We start from the raw sequence: 21,952 nt of genomic DNA, 5'->3' as shown, positions 1-21,952 counted from the left end.
ATCCTATTTTTCATTCATGTTTTGGCAGGGCAGAGATGCCAGGTAAGAGTCCCATTATGCATTGTACAAACACAGAAATGGCAGCCCTTTCTCTGAAAATATATCAAAGTCAAATATCACCTCCTGGAATATTGTGTTAGAATTCATCTACAGCTCTCATCTCCTTTCCAGTGCAGGTCACCAGTGAAACCTTCTGGCTTGATTTACTTTCTTTGACATATTCCAGTGTAATGGCAATAAACATGAACACACAAAGCTATGAATTACAGAACTTACAGGTATCTACTGAGAATCTCAAAGGCAGCTGAAGAAAGCTAGATAAATATCTTGGCAGCTTCATTCCACTTGTAACCTGAGCAAGACTTCAATTAGACGTTTACCACTTAGGCAATACAGAGCTGCTTCACAGCAGCACAGCAGTGACACTGAAGGACCACCAGAGAAGGTGTGGATTTTATGTAATTAAGCAACAGAAATAATATTACAATGGGAAGAAAACACTGTCACCCCCATTTCATGAGGCTAGGAGGCAGGATGATTTAGGGACTTGACCAACCCTTGGAATGAGAGGGAGCAACAAGAAGAGAACCCAGGCTGTATCCTGCCATTTCCCTCTGATGTATAGCTTACTACACATGAAGAAGCCAAGCATTCACATCACACTGCATCTGGCACAATTTGCCCTGTGTAAATCCTTGCCATTGATTTGTAGTGAGCAACCCCCCAGAAGCAAACTGCTCCAAGGATGAGTGATCATACAGCACCTTGATGCAGCAGGTGACTTATTTAACCACATATTTCTCATTTGTCTATAGTCACACTTTTATTTCTGCTGCTGGATTTTCTTTTTAGTGTCTTTCACATAAAAATCAAATACTCATCTTAGCAATCACTTCCTCAACTTTTCCACCCCAGGCTGCTATGATTGACTTGAGAGTAACAAAATTTATGAGTTTATTGGGTTGTCTTTTCTGCTCTAAAGACTTAATTTTCAGATGAAAACCACCCAAATATGCCAACTGCATCTTTTACAACTAAAATAGTATACATTTTAACTGCATATACTGCAGTAAAGTCCCATGAACTTAGTATTCCATACAGGCAGTGACCTGAGAGAGCTCTCGCTTTTCATAGCATCTTGGCATAATTTATATTTAAATAATAACAGTCAGGATCATTTTCATCAACATGAGAAAAAAATAAGTTCAGATCTAATCAAGAGACAGTTGTCTCCTGACACTGCCTGCCCTATGCTTGCTTGAGCACGTAGGCAGCAGCTGGCACTTCCACAGCTTGATCATTACTACTGCTCTTCAGATTATGCCTGTCACACAGGTTAGGAAAACATGAGTAATTAAACATAAACAGCATCATAAAATAATAGTAAGAAAAAAATTAATAATCATCCAGAAGAGTGTTTGGGGCAACTCCCTACAGCACCTTGGATTTCTGCCCCTTCTATTCAGACAGTTTTCCTCTGTGTACTTTTTAATTATTTCCTTCATGAGTCCTTTAAGGCAAAGAGGTTTGTACAGGAGGGAAAAAAAACACACGTACTGGAACCGATGAGAACAGTGATATGCAAAGAAGAGAAATGCCAATTAAATATTCCTCAACTACCGCAGGCTGACTCTGAATCGCTTATGGCAGGGACTTACGCCTCACTATGAAACTGATAGTTTGAAATGCATGGATTTTAAAAGATTTTAAATGCAAAATTTCAGGAGCTGCTTGTTCCTTATTAGAGCCGTGCACTACAGCTGGTCACCTGGTGCCATATCTATCTTCTGGCTCATTAGCTCCTTATACCAAGTTCAGCATTTAAACTGTATGGAGGTCAACATATTCTGCAGAAATTCAGAATTTCTGCAGTCCTGCAGCCTTGGCAGTACATGTCCATCTATGCTGCCTTTTGCTCAAATAGTCAACAACCAAACTAATTCCTAGCTCAGTTCTCTTACAAAACCAGCATAGAACAACAAAACAATAAAGACTGAGACTTTGGACCATGTTATTAACAACCCTAAGCAGGCTGTTGTAGCCTATTTTTGTGCACATGGTTACGGGAACTGAGCATGCAGTTCTGGTAATTGCATACAAAAATGACCAGCTACATGAGTAACGGGACATTTGTCATCTGCACTTCTTTCTGTGTAGGAACTCTGTGAAATGTGTGATCCTTCATGACAGCAGACATGCAAATGCTATGTAAGAGCAGTAGTGTTTTCAGCTGCTTTACATCCTGAATAGGTATTCACATATTTAACTAGAAGGTGCAACCAACTCGATTTACTCCCACTTGGTCTGTGTTTTGCATGGGTATGAATTAGACAAAGTACAATGTAGGGAAGACTCGTGCCTGTCTACATAAGAAGAAAAATAAGTGTAGCAACAAACATAATGTTGAACACATTCAAATCCACATATTAAAAGAACATTTAGGTTGTTCTTGTTAGGTAATTTTTGCTCATTTGTGTGCCTCAAGTTACCTATTTTTTCACAAATTTTATCATCTCTCTGAAATAAAGCTCTTCTTGCTACAATCCCTAAGTGCTTCAGCTTCTATATTCAAGGCTGAAATTGTTCAACTGACCTCATCAGAGGTGCTAACAAGTGTACTAAAAGTATGCCAGCAATTCAATATACCTGCTCACGCTATCTAACAGAATATTTTTTGGGAGAATTGCTATTTCTGGGTTGGAGGGACTTGCACATTCTCATCCAGTCTTCCACTGAAATCATCAGGAGCCTGGCCAAGAAGTGACTGAGTGGGCTAAATACAGCCCAGGTTTGTAATGTTCATCATCACTGCTGGTAGCATCCCACCAGGCTAAACTCATAAATTTGACAGTAGGAAGAAATGAACTGTCCCCCTGTGCCATTATTCTTGCACTTTATATGTCTGCTTGATTTAGTCCTTTTTCCACTAACGTGATGTAAAACCACTAAACTCAACAGCAGATTTTCTCCTTGGCTTCAGGGCTTGCTTTAAGCTCTTTCTTTCTCAGTATCAACAGATAGCATAGGAGGCATATCCAACTTGATTCCTCCTTGGATCAAGTGTTGCTGGATATTTCCAGTATCTCCAATTGTGGTTATTTTAATCTTCCATTTGGTGTTTTTTCTACCACACCTTTCTTCTATTTCACCATTACCACTCTCCCCATCTCCTTAAAGGCTCCACCCACTGTCTCCGTATTTCTCAGCTCAATGCCATCCCCATCTTATGCTTTCCTAAGGCTTTTCTACCTTTGGTCACATCTCTGAAGAGGATGTTCAGTTAAGTTGGCTCCCTTCACTAATCAGCTTTTCAGCAGAGTTTGCTTGCCAGTACTGGGGAAAATTACACTCAGATTCATGAATTAAAGCATAATAAACTTCATGTACTATTTAGCAACGTGCCATATATGGCAACTAAAAAAAAATAAAAAAGTAGATGAAACCAGAGGAGACCCTCTGGTTTGTTTATGGACTCAAAAGTATTTCTGGGAAGGTCACAAATCTCCAAGATATCTCCACGAATTAGATTTTGCACTTGGATTTCTAATTTAGCTGAAAGATGTGTAAAAACACATGCAGCCAGACAGCTCCTTGGCTATACATCTAAAGAAGCTCAAAGCATAAGTTATTACTTCCAAAGTCAATTGTAACTTATGCTCACTAAATTGGCTCCAGATCCACCCTTTTCAGACAGTAGTATAGGAATAATTTATTCTTCTGGTGAAAAGCACCCATTTTAGCTAAACCACACCCCCATCTGGGAGTCTCACCAGCAGAAGTGCCAAAGGCAGAGGGATCCAGAGGTGCAAAGGGCTATTGGAGGCTGGCGGAACAGGGGTGAATAAAGCCCAGTATGTAATAGTGTCTGTCAGCACGCTGAAACATATAACCTCTCCCTAACACAGGGGGTCCACAACACAAATCCGAGAGGAAAATTTGTTTCTGTGGTTCAATCGTCACGTTAGATGAAGAGGTTTCCTCGCTTTTAACATCCATTTGATTTATACCAGAAATCCTATGGATGGTGGTGAAAGCATTGCAGCTTTCTGCATGTTTTGATCTACATTCTCAATGTGTGTCTTGTTTTCTCCCATTGAGAATGTGCTGTACACAAATATGGTACAAGAGGTTCAAGAGCTCTGATTTTAGGCATCTACCCAAATGCCAAGTTAATTGCCTTACCAGTGCAGAGATAAAAAACCCTACATAAACTAGGGGCTTTTCCTCACTTATTACACTGGAAACCTGACTTGAATGGGGTACGTGAGTTCAGCCCCTTGCAGTGGCAGCAGTGACTTGAAGGGATCTGCGCCACAAGAGAGCTAACATTCTCATGAGAGATTGCTTCACTAGCTATCTACAGAAACACTGACCTACATGCAAGGCTTTTTTTTTCCCCGGATGAACTCCTGCATCAGCAGCTACCCAACAGGAACCTCCTCATGAGAGATCTTTAATAGCAGTAGCTGCTGAACGAGAGGGAACTGCAGAAACACACTTGTTGCCAAACTGTGCATTTAGTTGGAAGCAGGAGAAACAGATGGGGAAATCACTCTTCAGACAGTGTTTACTAGCACAATCAGCACCTGAGGCAGCACTTATCCAGGTGCTGAAATTACAGAGGCAAGTTTTATGATGAGAAATCTATTCCTCATATGACAGCTAAATTTCTCATCATGGATCATAAAAAGTAGATGATCCATCAGATAACTACTTGATTGCAACGTGCATCACAGTAAAACCATCAACCTTCTGTTTTGTTTTATGACCTGGTTACATCTGGAATGCTTTCAAGAAGGATGCTGATGTTCGCTTTGGGTACAAACTGACTCAGGAAGCTTACTGGTTTGCTACTTACATGGTAGTAGATAGTAAGAATAAGGAGGAATGATAGCAGGAATACTTCCAGTTTTGTTACCAGGAAGGTCACTTTATTACTACCAATATAAATTTATTGAATATTCTTCTTGGACTGGACCATAAAGAAGGTTCTTAATTGTCTAACACTTTTCCTTTTCAGTCTAATGAAGTATTCATTTCAGTTGTCTATTTCCTCTTACATTATAGATCTTTCCCACAACTACTAATTCAATAATAGTAATGATAGTAATGAAGCCAGTATTTGTAGAAGTCACCTAGTTCCATATTTCTGTAATAATAACAGTCATTTCTTATCTTTACACAGTATTTGTTGTCAGATAGTTTTTAATTCTTGTCCCCTTAGTGGCAGAAAAAAAGATGAAACTACTATTCTAAGGTTGCCGAGCAAGCCTCAAATAAAATTCCTGATTTATCTAAGAATATCTAGTAGAAATGTGAGCTGCGTTGTAAGCAAATACCCCAAAGAGATGTTAACAAAGCCAATTTTTGCAAAAATGTAAAGATTTGCTTTTGGAGATTGTTGTGATCTCAGCAGAGTGTAAAAATTGGGCAGAAGTTGTCCTTGCTGATGTGCTGTCTGTCTCTTTGCTTGGCAAGGTTACAACTCCATTAAACAAAACAAAGTAACCCTCTGGTCTTGCACAACTCTGCCAGGAGGGCTTGCAAGTTCTCTGGACAATTGAGGTTGCTCTGAAATTGTGAGGTTGATCCATCACATGTTGAAATCAACAACACTGAACCATAGCTCAATATTCAAATCAGTTTTTCATGCAGGAACAGCATGTCTGTAACAAGCCAGGACATTGAGTCACTTCATTCTTGACCTTAACCAAATGGGTTAAAGCAATATATATTTCATACTGCCCTGCAAAATCTCATCTGTGCTTGGTATTAGCAAATAATTTCATTCATTCCAAGTACCAGACTTCAGTCACTTTCTTTTCTGACTGCATGATAAAATTCAGATGTTTTAAAAATATCCTTCTTCCCTACATGTGCCCACCCAAGCAGCAACAGCAGGCCTTCTGCTAAAACCTGACAATGAAATCTGGTTTTGGAGAAAGACCAAACGTGGAAAATTTCAGTGTAAACAACAATTGTTTTGGAAAATTGTGAGCTTACCAGCCTGGGGTAGGGGAGTTGAAAAGGAACACATTTTTGCCAGCTCAACAGACCTTATCAAGCTCCTACCTTCTTAATGGACCATGAGTTCCTTTAAGTCTCTTATTGTACGGTCCAGACCTCCTCCACTGCAATTATGTTGGTTTGAGCACCCCTTCACCTGAAATCTCAGCCTTCCTTCAAGTGGCTGCAGACATCTCCTTATCCTGCTTCTATAATCTTGTTTCTGCCCCAACTGATGGGGAATCCAAGTTGTCCCACCATGACATGAACCCATACACCCTGAATTAGGCACCAAACCCTCCCCTTGTGTTTTGCCCAGTTGCACAAATGCATTTTCCTTTTGCAATGCTTCCCATAGAGATCCAGGTGCATCCTAAGGGGTCTTTGAGTGGCAGATATCTGTCAGCAAAGCCAGCTGTGCATCTGTGTCTGCCAAATCACTGAGCCCATTCTTGCTGGGTAGCAAGAAACAGAGATGAATCAACTGACCTCATCTTTTTACTTTCCTGTCTTACCCTACAGATATTGGGGAACAGCATGGATGAAGAGAAACAAAGATTAAGTGACAGAAGAAAGTGCTCTCCTCTACATCCGTAAGGACAAAATGGGCAGGAATAGGGACTACACTTCGAAAACAGATGAACTGTCTGTTCAGAAGTAGGTGTCCTCATTGAGGCCCTAGAGACGTTTACATGTCATTAAGATGATGAAAGGAGCTTTAACACCTGCTTGTTTGTGTGCAAACAATACCCCTTCAAGACCTAGATCCTGCGGCATGTAATAAAGTACTAATGGGGTGGAAACAAGCACTGGTGGGGATGAAGTGGGGCCTGAATTACAGAATGGAAAGGAGACAGCAAACAATACAACTTCTTCCACTCTTTTTTTTTTCTGTTTTTTTTTTTTTTTTTTTAATCATAATTACCAAATTTAAGATAAGGGGCGTAATTAGAAACTGGGAGTTTAGAATAAGCAATGATTGTCTTGCCTGTATCCACCGAAAGTAAGCCAGCTGCATGCAAGTGTTGTCAGTGTTTCTACAGTATTCAAGTTATCTAAGAAGACTGTTACTTCGTTCTGCAGAGGAGACACTGCTACTTCAAGTTAAGAAGTATGTCTATTTAAAAACTCACATTTCATTGTAAAAACATAAGACCTCTGAAAAACAGGCCTATATCTCCAAAATCAAGAAATACACGGTGGAAGCATGTGGTTTTAGATACTTCTGTTACTGCAAGCACCGGCTATTCGAAAAAAAAAAAAAAAACAAAAAGAGCCACCTTTCTTTTTTCTCCATATGGTTATTAATTTCTTTTATTCCAGTTGTTCTCTGCCATATGTAAGCAGTGTCCTCACACGTGGGAAGACAGAAGCTTCTGTTTTATAAGGAGAAATTCCTTTTGCCTGATAACCAAACGGGCACTTGATGCTTTTTCTACAATACTTTTAAGGAGCTAGCCTCCATTTATCTGCTTATGTTTTCAATTGTTGATACAATAAAAGTTTGGATACACTCTGATGAAGCCCAAGAGAAGGGAAAGAAATTTGCATATTTTGTTTTTTTACAACAAGGTGTTATCTGATACCGCTTGCTGCTGGGGAGGGTCCACCCTGCACCTTTTAGTAAAACATTCAAAATATCTCTCTATAGTTAATTTCAGTAAAAAGACATACATTTCAGTTTTAAAGATTCTGCACTAGGGCTTACTAGTACACTTTCTCCTTGAAGGCTCTGTCCCCACCCCTGCCACAATATCTCTCCGCCAAACCAGCCCAATGTTCTCATATTTTAATTGAGGCAAACTGTATCCATCTGCCGCATGAGTCGCGGGTTACTCTGAACCTTAAATTCCATTCTTATGCCAGATCGCGGAGATTTGAGTCCTCTTTTAAGAAAATGCTGTTTTCTCTTTAAATTCTGTATGAGGGAAGTTTAAATTTTAGCACAGATGTTTGCACAGCAGTGAAGAGCTGAATGAGACACTTGACACATCTCTGCCAAACATCCTAAAGTCAAAGGTAATGAACATATGGCTGCTGCTACTCTGCTTCATAGCCTGCTTGCTCTTATCCATGATGGTCAAAGGTCACACTTTTACAACTTGCTACACTTTTCTTGAGGCCTGGACCTGAAAGTGTGCTTTGGCTGTCACAGAGACCATTTCTGCCCTTGCGTATTATGATGGGCAATTCTTACAAACACCTGCAAATGGAGATGATAAATACTTCTGCCAAGTGTCTAAAATGGATGCTAATATAAGGAGGTATTTCTACTTTCATTGCTGGCAGGCAAAGAGAAGGTAGCTTTTAATAAGTAGGACCCGTGAGTGGCTGAGTACGTGTGTGGGGAACAATGCTCACACAAATTGGAGTGTATGATTACTTTTTCATTGGCAGTTGAAGAATCACAGTATCATTTTGACATAGCTTGGCCACAAACATAGTTTTAACTGAGTAATAAACACGTATCGTATTTCTGCAAATGCTGTTATAATATTGCATAGAAATAACTCCTGCTGATTTAACCGTGCTTGGAAAAAATAATACAGCATTTGTCTCCGTGGAATAAAATTCTTCAAGATCCTGGCAATTAGCTGAATGAAGCAACAGAAGCAACAAAAATACTAGAAGTGCTAAATAACTGATGGGAACCAAACTCGAGAAGCTTCCCCTGTGCCAAGAATCGTAGAAACCTGATTTTGATTTTTGGCAGTTTTGCATTTAACAGAGCTCCTAGTGGTTTATATTGGTCTAAAAATTAGGATCTCTTTCCATGAGTTCAGTCTTGTCACTCTTCCTAAAATGCAGTTTGAAGCAACAGTGAATCAAAATAAATCGTATCTAAACTGAACAAATTACTAGAACTGTGAAAGATATTTGGTATGTCCTCATAAATGCTTTGGTCTGGACAAATCTCGGGTGAAGAATTTTGAAGTCACTGTCAAGTGCTGAACTATTCCATAGAGATCTGTCTTCTGTGCTCTCTAAACGGCTGAAGGGCAATAACAAAGCATGACACACCTCTCCAAATATTTAAGCAACAAAGAACAATGGTATGAGACAATTCTGCAAGATAGTGTTGCATGCAGGGAGTGTTGCTGGCCTTGAAGTCACCTCTTGAAGTGTGGTAACACCCTAGGGTGTCTCCTGTCATTGCATCATTTCAATATGAACTGGAAAAAAGAAACCTTAGACCTTTAAACAAACCTATTTTAAGAGAGGAATTATTAGCAGATGGAAGCTGGACAGGACTTTGATTTCTGCGGGTTTTATTCCCACCTGAGTTTGATGTATGTTCAAAACGGTGCCATCTCCTGAAGGAAAGGCAATACATTAGGTCATTGCTCACTTTACAGCCATTTCATCTTCACAGTGAGCATGCCCCATTTTGAGGGCCATCTGCTGACAACTTGCTGAACCAAAGTGGACTTTGGTCACTGTTTTCCGGCATTGTTTGGTCCAATGGGGATCCATGGCTCTGATCCACCATGAAGTTTGTGCAAGAGCTAGTATAAACTCTAAGGTGAATCTACGCAAGTATTTCAATGTCTTCATCTCAGTGAGCAAATATTTTCAGGTATCATTCTAACTCAAGAGTTGTCCATGTTTGATTCCAAATGAACCTTTTCTATAAAAGTGTTCATATTTGGCTACTTGCTGAATGGAAGCAATGGCTTTCTATGAAGCTATGCTGGGAAGGAATTTGGCCTATTTGCTTTAAAACATAATGTACTAGAAAAGATGAGACATGGGATGCCAACTGGCTGTATTTTATCTTGGGTTGTTTCAGATAAATAGGAACTGTTTTCTAGTAGGCTGGAGTACATCCATGGGACCACTGCTTCACAGGAGGTAAAAAGGAAATACTTCCCTTTCAACTGCAGCCATCTTACTGTGTTAAAATTCAAACACTCAGAATAGCACTGTAATCAGAAACAGGAGATGCACTAGTTTAAATTTTGTCAAATTTGAAGTAGATAGTGGATCCCCTTGATTAAGAGGGTCGTATTTCACCTGCTAGAAACTGAGGGTTGTGTTTCCCATTCTTCTGCAAAGACAACTCTGACCACGCCTTATGTTTGCCGAAATCATTACTGACAACAATCACTCTGCAAGTGGAATATTGCACATGAGCAGGGAAGCAAATTCCTGCTTCATCGTGGGTGTCCACTGCTACACACTTTGAGAGGCACGCTGCATGAAGGCCCCAGGACAGTGAATATCTCTGTTATTGGATACAGCAAGCCATGATACAACCAGTCATGGACAGGGAATAATATTTCACCAAACAGCATAAGTATAACCTAATAAAAGCAAACACTGGGATGTCTGTTTAAGTGTGATTTTTAAATCAGGCTTTCAAGATTGTGATGAGCTAGCCTTGTTTTGCTGACATCACTGGACTTCCAAGAGCTGCAGGTTGGCATTTTTGTCCAAAGTCAACGCCTACAGGACTTCTGGATTTTGCTGTGTCACCTTCCTGCAACCATGTAGGTCTGACATAGTGCTCCACAGAACCAGAGCTGAACACCATGAGTTTATCAGGTCAGGATACTGGCTAAATTTCAAATACAAAGCTTGGTGCATTTGCAGGTATTTCAGAGATATTGTACACTGATGTCACACAATATGCAAATTCATGAGTGCTAGCAGTGAATGGATGCACAAACTTCCTTCCCTAAAACTGGAACAAAGTTATACAGGGAGCCACTTCATGGTACAAGTTGCCTTTTTGAAGTCCTAAACTTGTTTAAATTGATGTAATTTTTGTCAGCCTTAAAAAAACACCCAACCCACAAACCAGTAGCTCTTCCTTTCAGCAGACTACATGTACACTTACATGAGTGAAAGAAGAAATACACCCTGTATCAGTGTCAGGCAAGGATACAGTCATGCACAGAGATATAATCAAAGTAATAAAATGATACAAGCATGTTTTAACATATTTCTGTTTCACTTTTCATGTTTACTTAACATCACCTCCATATGTAATGAAAAGGAATTGCCTGGCTTCAGTCTTGGTTAGCTAATGAAGTATGCCAGAGTGATAGAAAGTTGTTGGAATGTGTGAAATAGGAATACTTTTTAGAGTATCAATAAGCCAAAAAACCACAGCATCAAGACAGGAAGGGACAACCAGGCAGCATTTATGCAGTAAGTGTATAAGTAAGAAAAGATACGTTATTGATCTGAAGTTGTAATAGCTCAATATGATTCTTACAAGGAGTCCCTAGGCAGAGCTAAAATGTTAACTTTTCATTTGCAAATGTATAGAGAGTTGATAGAAAATAATTTCCCATAATAATTCTTTTTATGCTTCTTCCATTGTAATTTGTAAATAATTTATAAATAAAAGCTTGCAACATGCAGGTATCTGTGGACTCTGGTCTTTTAGCAATTAACAGATAGAGGCAGAGGCATTTCAATTTACAGGGAAAGTTTTTGGAGAAAGTGGACCTGAATTATATAATCATCTTTGGCATGAGAAAATAAGATTGTCATGAATTCTAACATTTATTTGGAAACATGCAGGCAGTCCTGTATGGCTATTATGTATATAATGTCATCATGCTTTTAAATTGTAAAAGATATGAATGACTTAGCATATAAAAGAATCCCTAGATGTCATTAGGAAACTGTGACAGTCATCCCCCCTTTAATTTTCCACAGAAACCACCAACAGCCAAAGTGGTTCTGGAGCAGACGGCCAAGAAAGCAGAGTGGCAGTGGGAAAGCCCTGCTTTTGAACTCAGGTGAGATGAAAGATAATTATACTGGCTGCACTGTTGGGGTTTTTTTTAACTGCTTGCTTAGCATACAAGTGGTGCAGCTGGAATGCTGCTCCCTGTCACCCCGGTAGGCAGACAGGTACCTTGGCTGCAGAAAATACAAAGTTCCTGGTGTGTCTGCCTGCAGTGAGGTGGCTTGCGGCGTGTTGGGACCTGCACGGTCTGCAGGACACGCTGCCTTTGTGCTGCAGCCAAGGGTGGCAACGTGGCCCATTTCATGTGAATGTGAGACAGCCCTTGGGCTTCTGGCAGGCCGCCAGGGCAGCCCACAGCTCTCTTACGAAGAAAATACTGCTGTGATATTCTACAGAGATCAATTAAAATGCTGCAGCCACTTCAATCCTGAAGCATGTGGGATCCCCTAACCCAGAATTCTTAAGTATGGCAAAGACTTATACAGTTATTGTAGCCACATGCACGGATGCACAAAAGAGTTGGAGCTGGAGTTACTGTCAGCAGCTTCTAACTGAATGCTCTCAAAATGATAAGATGAATACAAATACACAGAATTGGATTTTAAATATACTCTGCAACGGGTCAGTGGGACCGTTTCCACCGCTGACAAAAGAGAACAGTCTTGCAAATCTATCTTGCTCATGACAGTCTTCTGCTAGTTCTTGTACAATATTGGCAGATTAATAATTTTTTCTTGCTTTCTCTCCAGGAGAAGCTATAATTTTCTCTAATATCATAGTGGATTTTTGTGGAAATTAGCATACTACAAAATGAGAATGGCAAATAACTCAATTTCCAAATGCTATGTTCAGCAGCCAGATTTATTAGTGGATTTGGCAGCATTTTCCAGCTCCTTTGCACATGAATAACTCTACTCACATTGTTTAAACAAATGAAACTAGGATAAATGAGATTAATTTGCCAATAGCAAATTACATTCTATTTAAAAATAAGAATTACTCTGTACCAAATCCACATGCTTTTGTTTATTTCCCATATAATTTATGCACAGAAACACTATAGCAGACTTTCTGAGATTATAGGTTTCAGTGCACTTAAATAGCAGAAAATTGGAGGAGTGTCCTGCAACAGGAGTACCTTTCCAAGGGCCTGGAGACCACAGAAGGACCAGGCACAAGGAGACAAAGCAACGCTGAACTTCTCACATAGCTCATGCCACCCTGAGGAGCAAAGAGCTGTGTGCTAGTCAACACGCATAGCTCAGAATGAGGGAACATAAAGCTGGATTAACCTACCCTTGCAGATATTGACACATATCCAGCCATAGATGGGGATACTGGTTTCTCTACCCAGTGGAAAGCAGAGTCTGCTGTAAACATGACATGAAACCTAAAGAGATTACCTGTCTTATTGTTTCCTTTGTCTGTCACATATTCAAGCTAGTCCTCCAAACTCCATTTTGTTCTCAATTATTGCATTCCTCGATTTTGTATATAAAGTTGATGTAAGTGTGGCACTCCAGCTCTCACTGATGGACAATGAAAAATTTTTATTAATACAACTTTCTGCTTCAGTGCCACAAATACTTTTAAAAATGTTCCCTATACCTTCCCTAAGCTTGGCATATATCTTCCCTTTTAAGAAGTCATGGTCTGTCTTCATTTCCCCATGGCTGTTTCTGTTTCCTTCATTGAACACTTCTTTTCCACTTGCATTATTCCCCTCTAAATCACTTCTATTTATCTACCTCTCTCCCTGATACGCCTTTCTTTAACATATACTCCATTTGTCCTACTGGTGTTTTCAGACTTTTGCTGTTTCTTCCCTTCCCCACTTCTCTGAAGGTTTTTTTTTTATTCACAGTTGTCCATTGGGACTTCTTCTCCACTCTGTTTTCTGTCCCATCACCCTTGTGGGCTGTGTGCTAGGTACTCCCTCTCCCAAGTGCAAAGCCTTGAAGATGGAGTCTAATGCCAGTGGTGGCAGAGGGAGCACAAAGGATGCCTTCTCTCCTTGGTCCTTCACCTGGGAAGAGATACTTGGAACATGAAATAAGAAAAGATTCAAAAGGTCTCCTTTTTTGGAGGTGACACCATGGGTTAGGCCACCTTTCCAGCAGATAGGTCTGTTCACCCTGAGACCAATTACAAGACCACTCATGACAAACTCTGAACAGGGAGAAGGGTAGCCAAGAACACAGCAACTGCCTCTAGTGATTAATCCTTCCAGGAACACCTTTCAGGGCTGGCAAGACTTGGGGACAAATGGTGACTTCCCTTGATGAAGTCCACTAACTTGGAGGTGGGATGAAAGCATCTTCCTCTTAAAAGAAAAACAGACCTTTCATAAAAGTTATCACTTGCCACCAGGAAAATTCCATGCTGGCATTTAAAGATTTTTTTCTTGAAAAGTAATAAAGTAACTAGCAGAAAAGTGATGTCATTGCTGACATTGTCTGTGTGGAAGCCCCCCATTGGAAGTACTGTAAACCATTTCCCAATCTGCTTTTACACAAGCCTAGGAATTAAAAAGAAAATTTAAGTGTTTAATGCTTAAACCAAATGTTTAATTTTCAACATCCCCACAGAGTCACACTGCCATGTGGAGGTTGCAGTTAAAAGCCCAGATTCCTTCATCTTCCTGACATTGAATCTACACTATAACAAAAACATTTTGAAATTAATGTAGAAATAGTTCTAACTGGAGCATTAACAGAATTTACTTCAGTCATGTTCATCAGGATCATTTATATCTTACACATGTGATGTGTAAGTATTCACTCTGCCTATACATATACAGTTGGATTTTTTATATTAAATATAAAAACACTCCCTTACACAGTATGATTCATTGGTTTAGCAGTTGGTATTTTAGCTTTTCCAGACTGTTCAAAAGCAGCTTATACATTTATAAGTATGTATATATAATCATTACCACTTTAAGTAGGGCCTCATCCCATCTATATGAGAAGACACATTACACGTGCTAAGCTGAGCACTGAAATCTACTGAGACAATTCAAAACTGTGGAAGAATTGTGAGCCATGCTTTGGCTAACTGTTTTCTGTGCCATTAGAAAGTGGCTTACTACAAGATTTATAATTACCCACAGTAAAATATACTTATCAGGACAAAAGAGTGCAGAATGCTACCCTTTATCATATAAAAGAGCTGATCTTAAAACAAGGCGTGCCTTGTCCGAGGAGCAAGACTGTGCTTTCTCATGATTAGAGAGCAGGTTCCATGGTCTGTCCTGGCACTGATATGTGGCAAGGTGAATGGTCTCCCTGGGTTTTGGTTCCTCAAAAGGAGTGGCAAATCTTACCAACCTAAGCTGTATGTTGAATTTTCTTACCTAAGTAATGTAAGATAAACACAGAGATCTGCTGACTGCCAAGAATGTTCCTATATTCCTTTGACATGAATGACAGGCATCCCCACCTGAGTATCAGCAAACCCAATGTAAACACATCATAAGGAAGACCCTTATGGAAACAGTTCACATGCCTGTGCAGAGAAAATGGAAAAAATGCATGCCCCCATCTAGAGTAAAGCTTGTGCCATATGTGATTAGGCTAAAATGAGGTTGGGTATATTCAACATTTGGGTCCCACATTGGCTGTTATGGATCTTCTTAATCTTGTCAGTCACAGACAGCCCACCCACAAGTGCTCCTTGGGACAAAGGAGAGTATACTTCTTTTTTGGGTGACAGATGTAACTGAGAACCTGCTTCCCTGTTTTGTTTGTAACCCAAGGAAATTTAATGGGACCTTTGCTGAAAACAGTTAGGTCAGATAATCACTAACCTTGCAGGCTTTGAGGTCTGTGTTGCCTCTGTGTAAGCAACACAGTATAAGCAAACTTGGGAAGAGAGACAGTGTTGATCTTCTGTACCAAGTGGTTCCTCTAACCACAAAAAATGCCATCTGCTGGCTCAGATTTATTCAATTCAACTTGATGGTAAGATGGAGGATGGAGGGAGCATGTTTGATGATTCTCAGAAATAACACGTCCCATTCAGCAGAAGGCTAAACATGTTGTATTTGAATTAAATACTCTGACATTTTACCTGGAAAAAGTAAAGACTTTTTGCAAAGTGTGTGCAAATTTTTTTTTTCTAAATCTCATAACATGCAGTGATTTTCACAGGAAAAAAAGAAGTATGTCAGTGACATACAAATCACAGCATCATCCCATTTCAAGTCCCTGCCTCAAAGCAGAATGTTACCAATGTCAATTGGCAACAAGTCATTTAAATTTTGTTTTCTTTAATGATGATTGGAAGTTATTTTGACTGAAATTTCCCAAATTCTTCAGCTGGGCACAGACATTTAATAAAATTCAAGCCAGGATGGAGCAAAATGTAAAAATTTTTTCACAAAAGAAATAAAAATTATATTATAGGAAATTTTAAATATAGTACAGATAAGGGAAAGAGGGCAATACCTATTTGTTGACAACCCTATTTGGCCAGCTAACCCAGACAAACTTTGTATGAAAAAGCCCCTCTTGGGGTCTGAATTAGCATCAGCAGACCAGACTTGCCTATGATTAAAATCCCTCAGGATGTCTTGGCTATCTACATTCTCCTAATGAGTATATAGCTTGGGGTCTGCCTGGCAGTAATCTTGAATATTTAAATTGCCACACACCAACTTGGGTAGTGGAAGGCAGGAAATGTGTAATTGAGCATTATGCTTTCTCACGTTAGGAGGGCAGCAATCCGTTATTCTGTCTGGCGCGTTTCCTCAGCGCTGTCCTGGGTCACTCAGCACTCGCTCAAAGTAACGCCTGGCCAGCAATCAGCCACACACGGATGCACTTGGAAACCACCAAGTTTTGTCCTGGGCTTGACATGCCCCCTTCCTGAGCCTTTTCAATGGACCGTGCTCCTTCCTCCAAGGAAGGCATCTCCGTCCAGCTTATACTGGAGAAAGGCTCTTCATCAAGTGAATTGATAATGGGGGTGATCAAAGTCTGGCAGTTGTACCTTATCTATTTGGGATCATAATTCAGGAATGGAGTTGCCCTTCAGTTTGCTCCTCCCCACCATTAAATTACATTCAATCACTGCACGGAGAATGCAGCCCATGCGCTCACAGCCAGATGTTATCATTACAGGCCTTTTCTTATAAACTGATGCTGAAACCCGAGTGGTTGATGAGACTAGCTAAGCAGTTGTACCTTTGACCTGATTGCATTAAACTTGCCCTATCAATTTAAGCTTAGTATAAACACCATTTCCCAGAGTCCCTCATGACTTCAGTAGTGAGAAGAAGCTGACTAAGCCTAAACATTTTTTAACAGCAATCTTGTCTTACAACACCAAGGGGATTTGCCATGTATCTGGGGCTTTATAAAACCATATGAACATGCTGAAAGAATTAAAGTCCTTTAAAAAAGCAAAATTGATGGTGACAGTCCTTTTAGAATATCAGTTTGTAGAATGTCAGCACAAGAGGAGTTGGAAACAGGACTAAAATAGTTTTAAAAAATACAATAGATTTGTGTTTGTTTCACATTGTTCTTACTGAATACTGAAAGTTAGAGTTAAAAACCAAACCAAATGAAAAAAAAAAATCTCAAACTGAATTCACCTCTTATTAAAAGAATTCCTCCCCAGCACTCCACAAACCAAAGTCCTTCCAGATATATCACCTATCTGAGATCTCCCATAAAATATGAACATCTTTACCCTGGCATATCAGATTTATTTCTAATAAAGCCTGGTCTATTTCACATTGAGGATAATTCAGATAATCCTATCAAAGTTTCTATGTAGCAGCACATGAGCTATAGCATATGGTATAGCATATGGCCAACAAAGCTTGGCCAGGCTGAATAAAGGGAGACATGGTTATAACTGTAAGGGGAAGAATGAAAGTAGCATCATGCTTGACTCAGCTGTATTGCCTTCTGTGGGGTGCTAAATCAGTGGTTTGCTAATGCAAATGTTGATAAAATAACGGGAGATAAACCAGGAGAACACAGATCTTCACCTCACTAGGTTGCAAGTGCTCTGGCCCTGACGCAGAAAAACACACTTGAAGCTGAACAGATTCCTGCTAATTTTAGCAGGAGTATAGAAGGAGTCAAAGCTCTGCAAGACTAAACCTCTGATCCAGAATTGGAAAAAATTAAAGAAATATCCAGGAGTGACATGTCTCATTTTAAAACAGACGTTTTGTGCTGTCTGTTGATTATACTGGTGTAACAAACCAGGCAGTGGAACTGCTGCTAGAAGTGCAAAGGAGAAGAAGAGGAAGAAGCAGCAGCACATTAAGCAAAATGTGATGGTTCCATGCTTATGGAGAAGATGCTTCAGAGCACTGAAGCGCAAAATATGAAGCACAAAAAGGCAACAAAAAGATTACGAACTTGTTTTACTGTTTTGAAATCTAATAAAACAAGAATATGCATGTAAAAAAAATTCAGGCAACAAAAATCCCTCGAAAACTAACATAAAAACAATCCAACCAACAACTACTGTCAAATAATTATGGAGAAGCTTATTCAAGAACTAATTTACCTAATTTACCCTACCTTGGTTACTCTTAGAAGCAGCAGCATCTGTTTTTTTTTAAACAAATGCCACTGCAGAAAGGAAATGCAGGTAAGGAAAAAAATAACCCGGTATTACTATGTAGTACAGATGCAGAAAGCAATCTAGAACATAATGTAGAGTTCCTTTGTGTTCAAATTAAAGCAGGGACCTTTTTTTGCAAATAAGTAAACTACACATTTAAATGACAAAACTTAACATTAAAAGACTAGCACAGATTGCTTGCCTTGCAGAAAGAATCTCTGTTTCTCTCCTTTTGGGATCAGATGAAATAGAACAAGCCCAGTGACCCTGACTATGAATTCAGAGAGGAAAAAAAAAAAAAAAAAAGAAAAAAAGCTGTCAGCTATTTACTTCAAACTTTCTAAACTAATGTTGATTTACCTAGCCATGCCCTGTCATTACAAAAGGTACTTCTGTCTCATAGCTTACAGCACAATACGGAAGGATCTGAGTAGCTTTGACCCTACATTGGCTTATAAGAGTGATTTAGCTGTGACCTGACAGGAAACAATACAGGCTAATTTGGCTAATCATGGAGTTGATGGACGCTGGGTAAAAATCTGGCTGGTTGGCTGAGACCAGAGGGTGGAGTTAAATCCAGCTGGCAGCTGACCACAAGTGGTCTTCCCCAGGGTCAGTGTTTTGGGCCAGTCTTGTTTAACATCTTTATCGATGATCTGGATGAGGGGATTGAGTGCACCCTCAGCCAGTTTGCAGGTGCCACCAACTTGGGTGGGGGTGTTTAACTGCTGGAGGGTAGGAAGACTGCAGAGGGAAACAGATAGGGTAGATTGATGGGCCAAGGAAAATGATAGAAGTTCAGTAAGTGCCAAGTCCTGCACTTGAATCACAACAACCCAATGCAGCGTGACAGGCTGAGGGAAGAGTGGCTGGAAAGCTGATAGGGGAAAATGACCTGGGAGTGCTGTTTGACAGCCACTGAACATGAGCCAGTGTGTGCCCAGGTGACCTTCTTGCCCAGGTGCCATCCTGGCCTGTATCAGCAGTAGTATGGCCAGCAGGAGCAGGGCAGAGGTCATCCTCCTGTACTCAGCTCTGGTAAGGCCACACCTCAAATCCTGTATCCAGTTTTGGGCCCCTCGCTACAAGAAGGACATTGAGATGCTGGAGCATGTCCAGAGAAGGGCAATGGAGCTGGTGAGGGGTCTGGAGCACAAGTCTGATGAGAAGTACATGAGGGAGCTGGGGTTGTTTAGCCTGAGGAAAAGGAGGCTCAGGGAAGACCTTACTGTTCTCCACAATTACCTGAAAGGAGAGTGTGACAGGGTGAGAGAAAATGGCCTCAAGTTGCACCAAGGGGAGGTTTAGATGAGATATGAAGAAAAATGTCTTCACCCAAGGGGTGGCCAGGCATTGGAACAAGCTACCCAGGGAAGTAGTGGAGTCACTAATCCCTGGAAAAGTTCAAAAATTGAGTAGACAGGGCACTTTGGCATATCGTTTAGTGGTCACCACAGCAGTGATGGTTTAATGCCTGGACTCAGTGGTATTAGAGGTCATTTCCAGCCTAAACTATTCTATGATTCTCTGATTTATCCTTCTAGTAACTACAGTAACAGCTAAGCTGGAGAAGATGAGGTACAGCAGGGGAATAATAGCATGTCTAAAGGGGTGGCAACAGGTCAGAAAAAGGAAAATCCTTGTCTGGCATGGAATTATTGGTTGGCGTTTTCACCACCAGCCTTACAAATCATTACAGACACTTTCTATAAAGTAAAAAAATATTAAAACAAGCTGAAGAAGCTTTGTGATGACTTAAATTTGAGGAACATCAGTACAGGGGAGGCTCAGGTTAGAAATTAAAAACTGCCTTAGCTTGAAGTCTGCCATCATGGAAGAGTTGAGAGTCAAGAGGAAAAGGCTTGAGATAATTCACTTAGAGACTGAAAACAAAAAGCTCATTGTATTCTGAAACAACTGGTGTAAAGAAGAACCTGGAGGTGTGAGTTCATCACAGGTGAATCAGAAGTGTGATGCAACCATGAAGGCACACATAAAAGTATGTGTAGGATGAGTTATTCCCAGCAAAAGTAGGGGAGTATTACTGCTAGAATATGAGACACTAATTGATGTGTCTTTTATTTCAAATCCTGTTTAGTATTCAAAAACTACTCTCGGTAGTGTTGTTAAAAGAAAACAAACTGGATTTGGGGCAGATAAAGAGAAAAGCTGTAAGGATGGTCAAGGAATGCGGAAATACAACAACACAAGGACAAATTTTGTTTCTTTAGGCAACCATACTAAAATTTGAGAGGTGAAACAACTATGTGTTATACCATCAGCTGGGAGAAGATGCTACAGCACCATCAAAGGAAAGAACTATTTAAGTGAAGGACAGTAGTATAAGAGGGATAGAAACATGCTAAAAATGCCACTACAATGGGATGTTAGAAGAAAATCCCTAGCTATAATGTCAGGCAGGTTCTGGACTCCCGTACAGTGGGATTAGCTGGGGCTAAACATCCTCATGATTTTTAATGTGCAGTTAATGACAAGGGTTTTGTGATGTGATACCTGCTACAGAGACTAACTGTAAGCATCTCCCAACTTGCTGTTAACAGCATGGCTATAACATGAGCATCAGCATCTGGTAATGCTCTTATTCTTCTTAACGGTTTAATATCTTAAATTTATATCATACTTTTCAACCCAAAGGATCCCAAAGCACTTAAAAATTTGCAATTGATGTGCAGTCTGTGAAGAGAGGGTTTAATTCACTGCAGAAACAGAGCTGCAGCACAGGTGAGAGGCAGCAGCTGTTTAAAGCGTGGTTATACTCAAACTATAAAAAAGTATTTAGATTTTATAATAGGAAGACCAAAGTGGTCTTTTGGGGGAGAAAGTATTTTCACTGGAAAAATGTAAGTACTCTGTATTTCCTATTTTCTTCGCCAGGCTGGAGCCCTGCTGTTGATGTCATGGAGGGACTAAGGTGCAGCAATCCTAGTTGAATGAAGGCAAAAAAATTTCCCCTTTTCATGCTCCTATTACCCATGAAAATAAATTTGCTATGTGTAATGTTGCAAAGTCATCACTACATTCTTACTTTAAAGGGTTTCCTGCCTTCCTCAGGGGATAATATCTTGGGAGATTCACTAGGGCTTGTTCAAACTAATCCCTCTAAATCAAGATGGATACTGAAATATGCTTGTGCAGGATCCACCAGTGGGTGGGACAAGTTCAGACTACCTTCCCTGCAATGTATGAAAACCCAAAAAATCAGAATGAACCTTTTCAGGCTACATACAAGGGTGACCAGCTGTCAAACCCAAACCTTCAAAAATCATATACTGGTTTATCAGTAGAATGATGCTGTATTCCTTCTACCTTGACTTTAGGATTGTTTAGATTTGCCTGTTTTAATAAAAACTGAGAAATCTTTTTTTTTGCCCCGCTAATCACACTATGTAAAACACAGCCATGACTTTTGTGGACTGTCCTGTGGCTATCTTTCACCAAAAGTGACTGCAAAGAAATGTGTGAGCTTATAAGGGCACCAGTGTAGGAGTTGAAACTTCATATTATGAGGTTCTGTTTGGCTTTTGAAAACAATCAGGAGAGTACACTGGTCATCCCATTATCACATATAAATGAAAATAGATGTATTAAAGTCAGTTTTCTGTGAAAAGAAATTCCAGTGCAATTGTGATTCTC

General features: G+C 40.0%; 1 protein-coding gene across 5 annotated transcripts in view; it reads right to left on the bottom strand.

Annotated features, from left to right (window-relative positions):
* GMDS (GDP-mannose 4,6-dehydratase) overlaps positions 1 to 21,952 on the bottom strand; it is a 418,193-nt gene that overhangs the window by 13,757 nt on the left and 382,484 nt on the right. The gene's annotated exons all lie outside the window — the stretch shown is intronic.

The sequence above is a fragment of the Chamaea fasciata genome, unplaced genomic scaffold (assembly GCF_029207755.1).
Source record: "Chamaea fasciata isolate MVZ Bird 193981 ecotype frontalis unplaced genomic scaffold, bChaFas1.0.hap1 SCAF_1, whole genome shotgun sequence".
NCBI lineage: Eukaryota > Metazoa > Chordata > Aves > Passeriformes > Sylviidae > Chamaea > Chamaea fasciata.
The sequence above is the reverse complement of the archived record's forward strand: the minus strand, read 5'-3'. Positions and strand labels throughout refer to the sequence as shown.